The sequence below is a fragment of the Odontesthes bonariensis genome, chromosome 5 (assembly GCF_027942865.1).
Source record: "Odontesthes bonariensis isolate fOdoBon6 chromosome 5, fOdoBon6.hap1, whole genome shotgun sequence".
Lineage (NCBI taxonomy): Eukaryota > Metazoa > Chordata > Actinopteri > Atheriniformes > Atherinopsidae > Odontesthes > Odontesthes bonariensis.
The window spans coordinates 38,858,259-38,872,132 of record NC_134510.1 but is presented as its reverse complement, the minus strand read 5'-3'; positions in this window follow the sequence as shown (position 1 = coordinate 38,872,132).

The following is a 13,874-nucleotide window of genomic DNA, read 5'->3' as shown; positions in this document are numbered from 1 at the left end:
GTTGCTTTAAAAAAAAAAAAAACAAGATGGATGATTAGATTTTCTGTTTGGAGAAAGTTACATTCGTGCCAAAGAGCCCGATGTGCCCCACATGTGAAGCATGGTGGTGGTAGCCACATGGTTTGGGCCCCGTTTTGCTGAATCTGGGCCAGGTCGGCTGGAGAATTCATTCTGAATTAGATCAGTGAACTCTAATAGAAGATGTCAGGACATCTGGATATGAACTGAGTTCAATTCAATTCAATTCATTTTTATTTATATAGCGCCAAATACAACAAATGTCATCTCAAGGCACTTAGATAGTAAGTCCAATTCAAGCCAATTGGAATTCAATTAATTAATAATGATCATAATTCATAAAATAATCCAATTCGTTCATATAGAGCCAATTCAAAAACAATTTCCTAGCTAAGAAAACCAACAGATTGCACTGAAAACTTTTTGTTTTTCGGTCCAATCTCCCGGCCTGAGCCGCGTGCCTGAGGCGACTGTGGAGAGAAACGACTCCCTTTGAACAGGAAGAAACCTCTGGCAGAACCAGACTCAGGAAGGGTGGCCATCCGCCTCGACCAGCTGGGGTTTGAGAAGACAGAAAAAGGGGGGGGGGGGAAGGGGGGGGGGGATGGGGAGGGGGGCAGGGGGCCACCGCGACGGCGGCACTGTAACACCATTCAAAGGATATCTGTTGGAACAGGGAAACACGAGTTAATGACCACAATAATATCACATATACATAAAGAGAGTAAAGTGAGGAAAGGTGTGTCAGATGAGGCCCCCCAGCAGTCTAGGCCTATAGCAGCTTAACTATGGGATGTTTCAGGATCACATGAGCCATCCCTATTCAAGGTAAACACAAGAAACTTGTGCTAACGAAAAAATAAATAATAAAATAAAGTAAAGGACCAGACTCAGTGAGTAATTCCCTATACTCCCTATATAGATCTGCTCCTCACACCACAACAACCATCTTTTTACAGCCACAAGCTACCCCAGCCTCTCACCAACTGCACACCAGTCACAGCGGGGTGGGGATGCAAACCCTGGTTCGGGTAGGGGGAGAAATAAAAGAGGTAAGAGAAGCGGGAATGGGATTCAAACCCTGGTTCGGGTAGGGGGTAATGAAAGTATAGAGGGTGCCAGAGGTGGAGGCAGAACAAGACACACTAGCAGACACACTATCAGATTCAACAGACCTAACTATAAGCTTTATCAAAAAGGAAAGTTTTAAGCCTGGTCTTAAAAGTGGAAAGGGTGTCTGCTTCCCGGACATTTACTGGCAGCTTATTCCACAATAGAGGGGCCTGATGACTGAAGGCTCTGCCTCCCATTCTACTTTTAGAAACTCTGGGAACCTCAAGTAAACCTGCAGTTTGGGAACGAAGTGCTCTGTTAGGAAAATATCTTACAATGAGATCTTTAAGATATGATGGAGCTCGGTCATTAAGAGTTTTATATGTAAGGAGAAGAATCTTAAATTCTATTCTGAATTTAACAGGGAGCCAATGAAGAGAAGCTAAAACTGGAGAAATATGATCTCTCCTGTTAGTTCTCATCAGAACTCTGGCTGCAGCATTTTGGATCAACTGAAGGCTTTTCAGAGAATATGTGGGACAGCCCAATAATAAAGAATTACAGTAGTCCAATCTTGAAGTAACAAATGCATGAATTAGTTTTTCTGCATCACTCTGAGACAAGATGTTCCTGATTTTAACAATATTACGAAGGTGAAAGAAGGCAGTCCTAGAAACCTGTTTTATATGCGAGTCAAATGATAAGTTCTGGTCAAAAATAACTCCAAGGTTCCTCACTGTAGAACTAGAAGCCAAGGAAATACCATCTAGAGTAACTATATAGCTAGACAATTTCTCCCTGAAACGCTCAGGTCCAAAGATAACGACTTCAGTTTATCTGAATTTAGCAGCAGACAGTTCTGAGTCATCCAGGTCTTTATGTCTTTAAGACATGCTTGTAGTCTGACCAACCTATTGGGTTCATCTGGTTTTATAGATAAGTACAGCTGAGTATCATCAGCATAGCAATGGAAATTTATGCCATGCTGTCTAATAATGTTACCTAATGGAAGCATGTATAAAGTAAAAAGAATCGGTCCAAGCACAGAACCCTGAGGAACTCCATGACTTACTCTGGTGTGTGAGGAAGATTCTTCGTTTACAAGAACAAACTGAAATCTATCAGATAAATATGATTTAAACCAGCCTAATGCAGTTCCTTTAATCCCAATAACATGTTCAAGTCTGTGTATTAAGATACTGTGATCGACCGTATCAAATGCAGCACTGAGATCCAACAGGACAAGCACAGACACAAGTCCGCTATCAGAGGCTAAGAGGAGATCATTGGTAACTTTCAGCAGTGCTGTTTCTGTGCTATGATGCACTCTGAATCCTGACTGAAACTCTTCAAACAGATTATTTCTGTGTAAGTGATCACAAAGCTGAGCTGCAACTATTTTTTGAAGAACTTTAGACATAAAAGGGAGATTGGATATAGGTCTATAATGAGCCAACACTTCTGAATCAAGAGTAGGTTTTTTAAGTAAAGGTTTAATTACAGCAACCTTAAAAGTCTGAGGTACATATCCTGTCAACAAAGACAGATTGATCAAATCCAATATGGAAGTGTCAATTAATGGGAAAACCTCCTTGAACAGTCTGGTTGGGATTGGGTCTAAAACACAAGTTGATGGTTTAGAAGAGACTATTGCTGTTGTTAGATCAGAGAGATCAACTGGGCAGAAGCCGTCTAAATACAAATCAGGTTCTAAAGATACTTCTAAAGCTGCTGTACTTGATGATACATCACTGATAATAGTGGGAAGGACTCCATCAATCTTCTCTCTGATAGAAACAATTTTATTAATAAAGAAGCTCATGAAATCATCACTGCTGAGAGTTAAAGGAATAACTGGCTCAGCAGAGCTCGGACTCTTAGTCAGACTGGCTACAGCGCTGAAAAGAAACCTGGGATTATTCTTATTCTCTTCTATCAATGATGAATAATAAGCAGTTCTAGCTTTACGAAGGGCTTTCTTATACATTGTTAAACTATCTTTCCAGACTAACTGAGACTCTTCTAAATTAGAGGAACGCCACTGTCTCTCCAGCTTTCTTGCAGTCTGCTTTAAAGCACGCAGCTGTGAATTATACCAAGGAGCCACCCTCTTCTGACTGATTACCTTCCTTTTCAGTTCAGCTTTGCAAGGCTGCTGAGCAGCTGAAACGTTGGATTCAGCAGGAATGGACCCGGATTCCTCTGAAAAACTGCAACAAATCAGTGTCCTCAGTTCCCAGAGCGTTAAAAAGAGTCATTAAAGGAAGCTGATGGACTCTGGAACAGCTTTTACTGAGTGTTGCTGCTTCAGACTCAATAAAGTTACTCAGTGAACAATCTGAAAATTATGTTTTTTTAGACTTAGGCCCAAACAAACAAACAAACAAACAAACAGTTTGACTTTGTTGCATTTTTAAAAAACTTCTAACTATTCTGGAAACGGGGTTTTCACTCATCTTTTATCATGGTGCCTGGGTGCTGATTGCTGAAATAACTGGGTCTGAAGACCAAAGTCTTTTTTGCATCACAGAGTTTATTTCTCTTGAGCTAAAAAAAAAAAAAAAAAGAATTGAAAATATCTCCCGTAAGAAGTCCCAGACCAAAAATACAGACATGTAAACACCAGGAATGAGTCCAGAATAAAAGGAAAAAGGAGACGCATAAAAAGCAGAAACTTAAAGCAGCTAAAATTTTACTTTGGTTGTAGCTTTGCCCCTAAACTTGTGCTGGCACTGGAAACAAAAAGCAAAAAGAAACACACCTGCAAAGAGCTCCTTAAAGCAACATCAGAACAGCAACTAAACAATAATCCCAGTTAGAAATGTTCCCACTGCATGAAAGCAAGTCCCTGCCTAAAAATGACATTCTAATTGAACTGAATACAGTCATTTGCAGATCACGTACCAAACATCCAGCTATGACAAGCCTGACACCACATACTGAAAACAATGAGGCTGAAATCCCTGATGCGATGCAGGAAGTTCAGTTGTAACTGTGGAAAATTCAACTTTCCCTCAGCTCAAGTCCCCAAAAAGCAGGTCTGCAAACACAAACCGTATGAATGTGGGAAGAAAACTATAAATAGATCCAACGATCACAACGATAAATACGTTCAGGAGGCAAAACGGTGGTTCGGAAAAAGTGCAAAGTATTCCTCCTTCCTGTGCAGAGTGTGCACGTGGTGTGCACGTGGTGTGCACGTGGTCCGCACCGCTCGGCCCTCCTCCGTCACAGTGTGTGTTTGACGCCCATCGCCGGCTCACGTTTGTTCTGCAGGTTCTGCTGCAGCTCTCGGAGCAGATGGTCCCGCTCCTCAGAGTCCTGCAGGATTCGCTACAGTGAAGAACAATAAACACATAAATAAAGACAAAAATAAACACACAACTTCATTGGCTTTGAGTGCACGGAGTGTTCGGTGTTGAGTCTGTCAACAGGGGGTCATTCAGTAGACATCCGTTTGTGTTCCTTCCTTTAAGTGCATTAAAAATTCATTTGCTGTCATATATAGTTTATAGGGCCGGGCGAGTTAATTCGTTATTATCGCGTTAACTCGTTAATTATTTAACGCCGATACATATTTTAGCGCGCATTAGCGCAGGTTTTATTATTTATTTTATTCTGTAAAAGTCTGTTGCTCACAGGCTTTTATTTTGTAAAAGTCTGGTGCTCTTCTTTTCTTTTATTGACCCATTTATGTACTTCTTTTTTACTGTCTTTACTGATATGGATACTGATTGGTTGTAACTGAGTCGTTGTGTGTTGCTTAAGTTTTGTGTTTGTTTTTGTTGAAAAAGGAAAATCAATAAACACATTTAAAAAATAAAAGAAAAACACATTTCATAGAAACTATTTGATCATTTCTACAGTCGATAGCAGGAAACTACGACGGGTAAACGTGTCTGAAGCTTCCTGCTCTGCTGCCACAGCTTTGAGCACCTTACCTCTATGAGTTTGTCTCTCTTCTGCAGGCTGTCCTTCAGCCTCCTCTCCTCCCGCTCGCCGTCCTCTCGGCCGTTTCGCCGGCCTCTGTCAGCCTCCTTCTTCTCCTTCTCCGTCCTCCTCAGCTCCTGCTGAGCGTCTCTGAGCTGAGCCTTCAGAGAGGACACCGTCTGACTGTGACTCTCCTGCTGAACCTGGTGGGGAAAAAGAAACCCCCAGAGGTCAGAGGCGGCAGTAAAATGCTTCAGCGCCGCACCTGGAAGCAGGTGGAGTAATCGTCCTGCTTCAGGTCTGCAGCTTTTTGTTTATCAGGTTTCCGTCAGACGGGTAAAACTGTGATTTCTCACCTGCACCGTGTCCTGGTACTCCTGCAGGGCTGCGGTGAGTTTGGTGACCTCCTGACACAGGGTGGCGCTGTGCTCCACTCGGTCTTTCAACGACGCTGCCGGCTCAGCCGACTGCCGACCAATCGCAGAGCCGGAGAGAGCCTGGGGGAAAATGACACGTTTGCGGTCACCAAAGTCAATGTTTACCGACCAAGCTCAGCTCAGACGGACTCACGGAGGACTGCAGGACTCAGAGACACAAAACCATTTACAGCTCAGATTAGCGTGTTCACACATACATACAGACATAAAACATTCATACATAGAAACATACTGGACAGATTCAGACTGTAATCTGCACTCAGATGCCGATCTGAAGGTTTGTTTGAGCACAAACATTAACTTCTGGCTTCTTTGGTCATTTAATCATTCATCACTGAGATAATGGGACACTTTAACACTCAATCTTTGTCTGTGGATCAGCAGAAAAACATTTTCCCTCAGATTAGTTTCACTGAGTCATGCAGAAACATGCAGCTGATCTGGATTCATATTTTCTGCCTGTGGAGTAACAAGGCTGCCAAGTTCATGTATAAATGCATTAAAACACTTCACAACATGCAAATAACGTGATGGACCAACAAAGATGCAGCAGCTGGAGCTGCAGGAACACTCGGCTTTACAGGAGATAAGGGTGAACTCGCTGCTCTGCTCTCAGTCACATCAGAAGGCTGCAGATGGATGTTACATCTCCCCTAATCCAACCAGCTAAAGCCCAACACTGACTGGAGCAAACACTCAGTGAAAACTATCCAAGGTGTCGGATTGCTTGTTTAATTCAACAACAACAAAAATCTGAAAGAATTATCCTCTAAAACATTTCTCCGATGTGGCCAAAAAAAAAAAAAAAGAAGACGACGTTAGCCCGACAGTGGGACCTGGATTACCTCCACATCTGTCTGACACACATCCAGCTGCTGTTGGAGGTCCTGGATCAGAGCCTCCTTCTCCTGCAGCAGAGCAGCGAAGGCCCCATCCCGCTGTCTCCACAGGCCCCGCTCTTTCTCCACCTCCGTCAGCAGGTGCTCCTTCTCCTCCAGAGCCGCTCGCATGTCCTGTGAAGAGAACAAAAATAAAGATATATTCAGTCTAACAGAAACAGGTATTGAGCAGGTTTCTTTTTTGTTTGTTTTTTTTATAAATCTTTTTATTGAGAAAAAGAAACAAGAGTAGTGACAAAGACTTATCGGGAAGGTTACATAAGATTTATCTTTTCTTTTCTTTTAAAAAAAAAAAACACACAGAACACCACCCACTTCGACCGGACCAAAATAATAAGAAGGTTTTAGTAACAGGTAACTATAAATAGATACACTTGAATAAAATTAAAACACAAATAAATTAATAGGATTTCAATGAGGGATAGCATGACTACAGAGCTCAAGACTAAAGACTACTGACATCTTGCTAGCAGACGATCTTGCTAGCAAACAATCTTGCTAGCAAACAATCTTGCTAGCAGACGACCTTGCTAGCAAACAATCTTGCTAGCAGACGATCTTGCTAGCAGACGACCTTGCTAGCAAACAATCTTGCTAGCAGACGATCTTGCTAGCAGACGACCTTGCTAGCAAACAATCTTGCTAGCAGACGATCTTGCTAGCAAACAATCTTGCTAGCAGACGATCTTGCTAGCAAACGACCTTTTTTTCTCTCCCTCTTTTTGCTTTAAAATATACAAAAATAGTGCAACAACATGTTTTTTTTTTTTTGTTTTTTTTTTTAAATACACCAGCAAACGATCTTGCTAGCCATTATTGAATTCAATATTTATATCAGACACAAGTGCATGGTCCATATCACAATATGAATACATAGTTAAAAAAACATTTAAAAAAAATAAAAATAATTATAAATTGTAAAATAAAAGCTTAATAAATTAGCTTCACATATCATTGATATCACTCACCGGAGTTTCCACAGTAAGCTACAATTATCCAGCCCCGTCAGTGTCAGCGATATACACCATGCAGCACTCCCTCTCGCACACTTTATCCTCGATTCTTTTTTTCTTTAGAATTTCCTCTGTGCTTTGCATCTCACCGCTCACATGGCTGGGCTCTCTCCTTATGCTCGGTTTAGTCACACTCATTGAGCTCTGCCGCACATTTTTCTTACAAATTGCCTCTGAGTCCAGAGGTCGCCTCTCCATTTCCATTATAAAGGCTTAAAGTCATCAAATTCAGGTGAAAAATGATTTTAAAACTGCCATAAGAAACGAGCCGCACATAGTAGCCGGATGAAAAGGACACCGCTGGCTTCTGCCGTCTCTTGGGGCGCTGACGGTTCAAGAATGATTTGGACACGACTTTTACTTTCTGAGCAGCGACCCGTTTGTTGGAGACAGTCGAGCGCAGTCAAAGTTATAGAGTGCAGTTTTAAGAAGCCAAAGTGAGCGCACCTGTCAGAGACACAGGCGAGCCGCACGCGCTCCTGTTACCGGGGCAACGCCTCGTTAGCCGGCTGTCACACATCAGCAGTGACGTCAGCATGCTGAGAGACACGATGGGTCAGACTTTGCTGCTGGGACAGGGGTTACACTTTATTTAGAACAATGGCAGATTCAAAAAACTCATTCAACCTCGTCATATTTAGCTTCACTTCTTCAAGGAATTCTTTGTCTGCCATGAAATCATTTGATTCTCCTCGTAATGGGAGACATTTGTCCTTGCCCTGCGCACACGCGTCACTTCGTCCTCCATGTCCTCGACAGGCGTCTCGGTCTGAGGCTCATTTGAATCGGCCATTGTTCAAAATAAAGTTCCAAAAAGTCCCAAAAATAATACTTTTCTTTCTTTCAGATATTTCAATGTCCAATAAACTTCAAAACAGTTCCTCTAAGTCGCCCCTCTCCTATCGCGCACCGCATGTTTGTGGAGAACCTGCTGCCAAATCACTTGCAGACGCCCTGATTCTGGGTCAGGGTTTCGTACGTAGCAGAGCAGCTACCTCGCTGCGATCTGTTGAAAGTCAGCCCTCGATCCAAGCTTTTGTCGGCCGGACCCGACCCTCTCACGAGGGAATGGTGTAGTACCGGGGGCACGAGACTCAGGGATTGGCAGAGTCCCTGAGGCCGGGGCAGAGTGTGCTTGAGTGGGGGTGAGTGTGTGGGGCCAGAGGCCCTGGAGCCTGGGGACTCTTAAAAAAAAAAAAAAAAATTACATGGAGCTCCGGTCGGGAAGGACCAGAGTCCATGCCCGGGAAGGGCTGCTTGAGTTCGGGTGAGTGTGCCTGGACCAGGCAGCCTGGTGCCTTTAAAAAATTTCAGTGTTTTATAGTACCAGGGGCGTGGAGCTCCAGGCGGTGCGGACTGGATCGTTAGGCCGGGGAGGGGTGCTTAAGTGTGGGTACACAGGTGCGGATGGAGGGCCTGGAGCCCGGTTCTTTTTTTTTTTTATAGTACCAGGGGCGTGGAGCTCCAGGGGGTGCGGACTGGATCGTTAGGCCGGGGAGGGGTGCTTAAGTGTGGGTACACAGGTGCGGATGGAGGGCCTGGAGCCCGGTTCTTTTTTTTTTTTTATAGTACCAGGGGCGTGGAGCTCCAGGGGGTGCGGACTGGATCGTTAGGCCGGGGAGGGGTGCTTAAGTGTGGGTACACAGGTGCGGATGGAGGGCCTGGAGCTCGGTTCTTTTTTTCTTTTTTTTTACGGTACCAGGGGCGTGGAGCTCCAGGGGGTGCGGACTGGATCGTTAGGCCGGGGAGGGGTGCTTAAGTGTGGGTACACAGGTGTGGATGGAGGGCCTGGAGCTCGGTTCTTTTTTTTCTTTTTTTTTTTACGGTACCAGGGGCGTGGAGCTCCAGGGGGTGCGGACTGGATTCTTAGGCCGGGGAGGGGTGCTTAAGTGTGGGTACACAGGTGTGGATGGAGGGCCTGGAGCTCGGTTCTTTTTTTTTTCTTACAGTACCAGGGGCGTGGAGCTCCAGGGGGTGCGGACTGGATACTTAGGCCGGGGAGGGGTGCTTAAGTGTGGGTACACAGGTGTGGATGGAGGGCCTGGAGCTCGGTTCTTTTTTTTCTTACAGTACCAGGGGCGTGGAGCTCCAGGGGGTGCGGACTGGATATTTAGGCCGGGGAGGGGTGCTTAAGTGTGGGTACACAGGTGTGGATGGAGGGCCTGGAGCCCGGTTCTTTTTTTCTTTTTTTTTACGGTACCAGGGGCGTGGAGCTCCAGGGGGTGCGGACTGGATCGTTAGGCCGGGGAGGGGTGCTTAAGTGTGGGTACACAGGTGCTGATGGTGGGCCTGGAGCCCGGTTCTCCTTGCGCACAGACGCAGCGGTAGTCGGGCGGTAGCGGCGCGGGAGACGCCTCCGTCTCGCGCTGCTTTTGGAAAATAGAACTCGAGCGGAATTTGGACGGCAGCGGCCGGCGGTGTCCCGTTGAAATGAATGGGGAATGCAGACAGGGCTGGAGCGGAACTACCGCGGCCGCGGACTGTCCGGTGTGAAAAGCCAAGTAGAACACACCGCCTGATAACCGGCGTTAAAACTGCCGTTGTCTCGCTGCCGCACGCCACGCTGAAATCGGCGGGGTCGGCTTGTTTGAGAAAGAAACCCAGGAATAGCCTTCTTTTCCGGAGTTAAGACGAAATACAGATTTTTGGTTAAAAAATGATTTGTGTGTGTTTTTCCTTTCCTTTCAAACTTAAATGTCGGGTTTCCTTCCAAAAATAAACTGCGTTTGCTGCTTCCAATTGTTTGGTCGTTAATTAACTCACAAAAAAACACCAACCAAACTAGCTTCTAAATAATCCAAATATTTTTCTCCAACGAAAAAGTTCCTAATCTTCTGGCATTTTGCCGTACATACCCTCAAACGAGTGGTTCCTTTCTTCCTTTGTCTAACAATTGTCCGCGTGTAATGGCGACAGTTCCTGCTGTCATCCAGCGCGCAGTGGGAAAGTTTCTCCGTGGTCCAAGTTCCAAAGTTGTCTGTAATCCAAAGTTCCAGGAGTTATTGACTAATTGTACTGGTGAAAACAGGTTTTTGGCTTTTCCTGGAGCCCAAGTCCTGTCCGTTTTTGGTAACATGTCATTTCTCCGACGCCCCTTTGGTCCGACCCGTCAATATTCCGAAAATTTCCCATTGATCCTACAGCCCACTCGTCCGAAATGTCTTTGTTCCAGATTAAATTCACCCTTTGTTCCGACAGCTCAATGTTTGAGCCCACACGTACACACGCACGTGCACCTACACGCGTGCACACGCATAAACGTGCACACACACGTGCACTAGCACGTGCACATTAATACACATATGCACACATGTGCACACGCACGTGCACTAGCACGTGCACACACGCGCACACGCATTAACGTGCACACACACTCGTGCACATGCATACACATATGCACACACACGTGCACTAGCACGTGCACATTAATACACATATGCACACACACGTGCACCTACACACGTGCACACACACACACACACACCTACACACGTGCACGCACGTACACCTACACACGTGCACACACTTGCACACACACACATGCACAAACACACTTACACACACGTGCACTAGCACGTTCACACACATGCGCACACACGTGCACACACGTGCACATGCTACTACACACGTGCACACACTTAGACACACGCGTGCACACGCATAAACGTGCACACGCACGTGCACACGCATAAACGTGCACTAGCACGTGCACCTACACACGTGCACACACACGTGCACACACTTACACACGTGCACTAGCACTCCCACTGAGGAGTCTCTGTCTCAGGGGGAGGAGTCTCTCAGGGGGAGGAGTCTCTGTCTTAGGGGGAGGAGTCTCTGTCTCAGGGGGAGGAGTGTCTGTCATAGGGGGAGGAGTCTCTGCCTCAGTGGGAGGAGTCTCTCAGGGGGAGGAGTCTCTGCCTCAGTGGGAGGAGTCTCTTAGGGGGAGGAGTCTCTGCCTCAGGGGGAAGAGTCTCTTAGGGGGAGGAGTCTCTTAGGGGGAGGAGTCTCTGTCTCAGGGGGAGGAGTCTCTGTCTTAGGGGGAGGAGTCTCTGCCTCAGTGGGAGGAGTCTCTCAGGGGGAGGAGTCTCTGCCTCAGTGGGAGGAGTCTCTTAGGGGGAGGGGTCTCTGTCTTAGGGGGAGGAGTCTCTGTCTTAGGGGAGGAGTCTCTTAGGGGGAGGAGTCTCTGCCTCAGGGGGAGGAGTCTCTTAGGGGGAGGAGTCTCTGTCTTAGGGGGAGGAGTCTCTGCCTCAGGGGGAGGAGTCATAGGGGGAGGAGTCTCTTCCTCAGTGGGAGGAGTCTCTTAGGGGAGGAGTCTCTTCCTCAGTGGGAGGAGTCTCTCAGGGGGAGGAGTCTCTTAGGGGAGGAGTCTCTTAGGGGAGGAGTCTCTTAGGGGGAGGAGTCTGTTAGGGGGAGGAGTCTCTGGCTTAGGGGGAGGAGTCTGTTAGGGGATGGAGTCTCTTAGGGGGAGGTGTCTCTATTTTAGGGGGAGGAGTCTCTTAGGGGGAGGAGTCTCTGTCTTAGGGGGAGGAGTCTGTTAGGAGGAGGAGTCTCTTCCTCAGTGGGAGGAGTCTCTCAGGGGGAGGAGTCTGTTAGGGGTGGAGTCTTTTAGGGGGTGGAGTCTCTTAGGGGGTGGAGTCTCTCAGGGGGAGGAGTCTCTGTCTTAGGGGGAGGAGTCTGTTAGGGATGGAGTCTCTTAGGGGGAGGAGTCTCTTAGGGGGAGGAGTCTCCTTCTTAGGGGGAGGAGTCTCTTAGGGGAGGAGTCTGTTAGGGGGAGGAGTCTGTTAGGGGGAGGAGTCTCTTAGGGGGAGGAGTCTCTTAGGGGGAGGAGTCTCTATTTTAGGGGGAGGAGTCTCTTAGGGGGAGGAGTCTGTTAGGGGGAGGAGTCTTTGTCTCAGTGGGAGTAGTCTCTCTCTTAGGGGAGGAGTCTCTTAGGGGGAGGAGTCTCTTAGGGGGAGGAGTCTCTGTCTTAGGGGAGGAGTCTCTGTCTTAGGGGAGGAGTCTCTCAGGGGGAGGAGTCTCTGTCTTAGGGGGAGGAGTCTGTTAGGGATGGAGTCTCTTAGGGGGAGGAGTCTCTTAGGGGGAGGAGTCTCTTAGGGGGAGGAGTCTCCTTCTTAGGGGGAGGAGTCTCTTCCTCAGTGGGAGGAGTCTTTTAGGGGGAGGAGTCTCTGCCTCAGGGTGGAGTCTCTGTCTTAGGGGGAGGAGTCTGTTAGGAGGAGGAGTCTCTTAGGGGAGGAGTCTCTGTCTTAGGGGAGGAGTCTCTGTCTTAGGGGAGGAGTTTCTTAGGGGGAGGAGTCTCTATTTTAGGGGGAGGAGTCTCTGTCTTAGGGGGAGGAGTCTCTGGCTTAGGGGGAGGAGTCTGTTAGGGGGAGGAGTCTTTGTCTTAGGGGGAGTAGTCTCTGCCTCAGTGGGAGGAGTCTCTCAGGGGGAGGAGTCTCTGCCTCAGTGGGAGGAGTCTCTTAGGGGGAGGGGTCTCTGTCTTAGGGGGAGGAGTCTCTGCCTCAGGGGGAGGAGTCTCTTAGGGGGAGGAGTCTCTGTCTTAGGGGGAGGAGTCTCTGCCTCAGGGGGAGGAGTCATAGGGGGAGGAGTCTCTTCCTCAGTGGGAGGAGTCTCTTAGGGGAGGAGTCTCTTAGGGGGAGGAGTCTCTGTCTTAGGGGAGCAGTCTCTGTCTTAGGGGAGGAGTCTCTCAGGGGGAGGAGTCTCTGTCTTAGGGGAGGAGTCTCTTAGGGGGAGGAGTCTCTGCCTCAGGGGGAGGAGTCTCTTAGGGGGAGGAGTCTCTGTCTTAGGGGGAGGAGTCTCTGCCTCAGGGGGAGGAGTCATAGGGGGAGGAGTCTCTTCCTCAGTGGGAGGAGTCTCTTAGGGGAGGAGTCTCTTCCTCAGTGGGAGGAGTCTCTCAGGGGGAGGAGTCTCTTAGGGGAGGAGTCTCTTAGGGGAGGAGTCTCTTAGGGGGAGGAGTCTGTTAGGGGGAGGAGTCTCTGTCTCAGGGGGAGGAGTCTCTTAGGGGGAGGAGTCTGTTCCTCAGTGGGAGGAGTCTGTTAGGGGTGGAGTCTGTTAGGGGGTGGAGTCTCTTAGGGGGAGGAGCCTCTTCCTCAGTGGGAGGAGTCTGTTAGGGGTGGAGTCTCTGCCTCAGGGTGGAGTCTCTGCCTCAGGGGGAGGAGTCATAGGGGGAGGAGTCTCTTAGGGGGAGGAGTCTCTTAGGGGGAGGAGTCTCTTAGGGGGAGGAGTCTCTTAGGGGAAGGAGTCTGTTAGGGGGAGGAGTCTCTGTTTTAGGGGGAGGAGTCTCTTCCTCAGTGGGAGGAGTCTCTTAGGGGGTGAGTCTGTTAGGGGGAGGAGTCTCTGTCTTAGGGGAGGAGTCTCTGTCTTAGGGGAGGAGTCTCTCAGGGGGAGGAGTCTCTGTCTTAGGGGAGGAGTCTCTTAGGGGGAGGAGTCTCTGCCTCAGGGGGAGAAGTCTCTTAGGGGGAGGAGTCTCTGTCTTAGGGGGAGGAGTCTCTGTCTTAGGGGGAGGAGTCTGTTAGGAGGAGGAG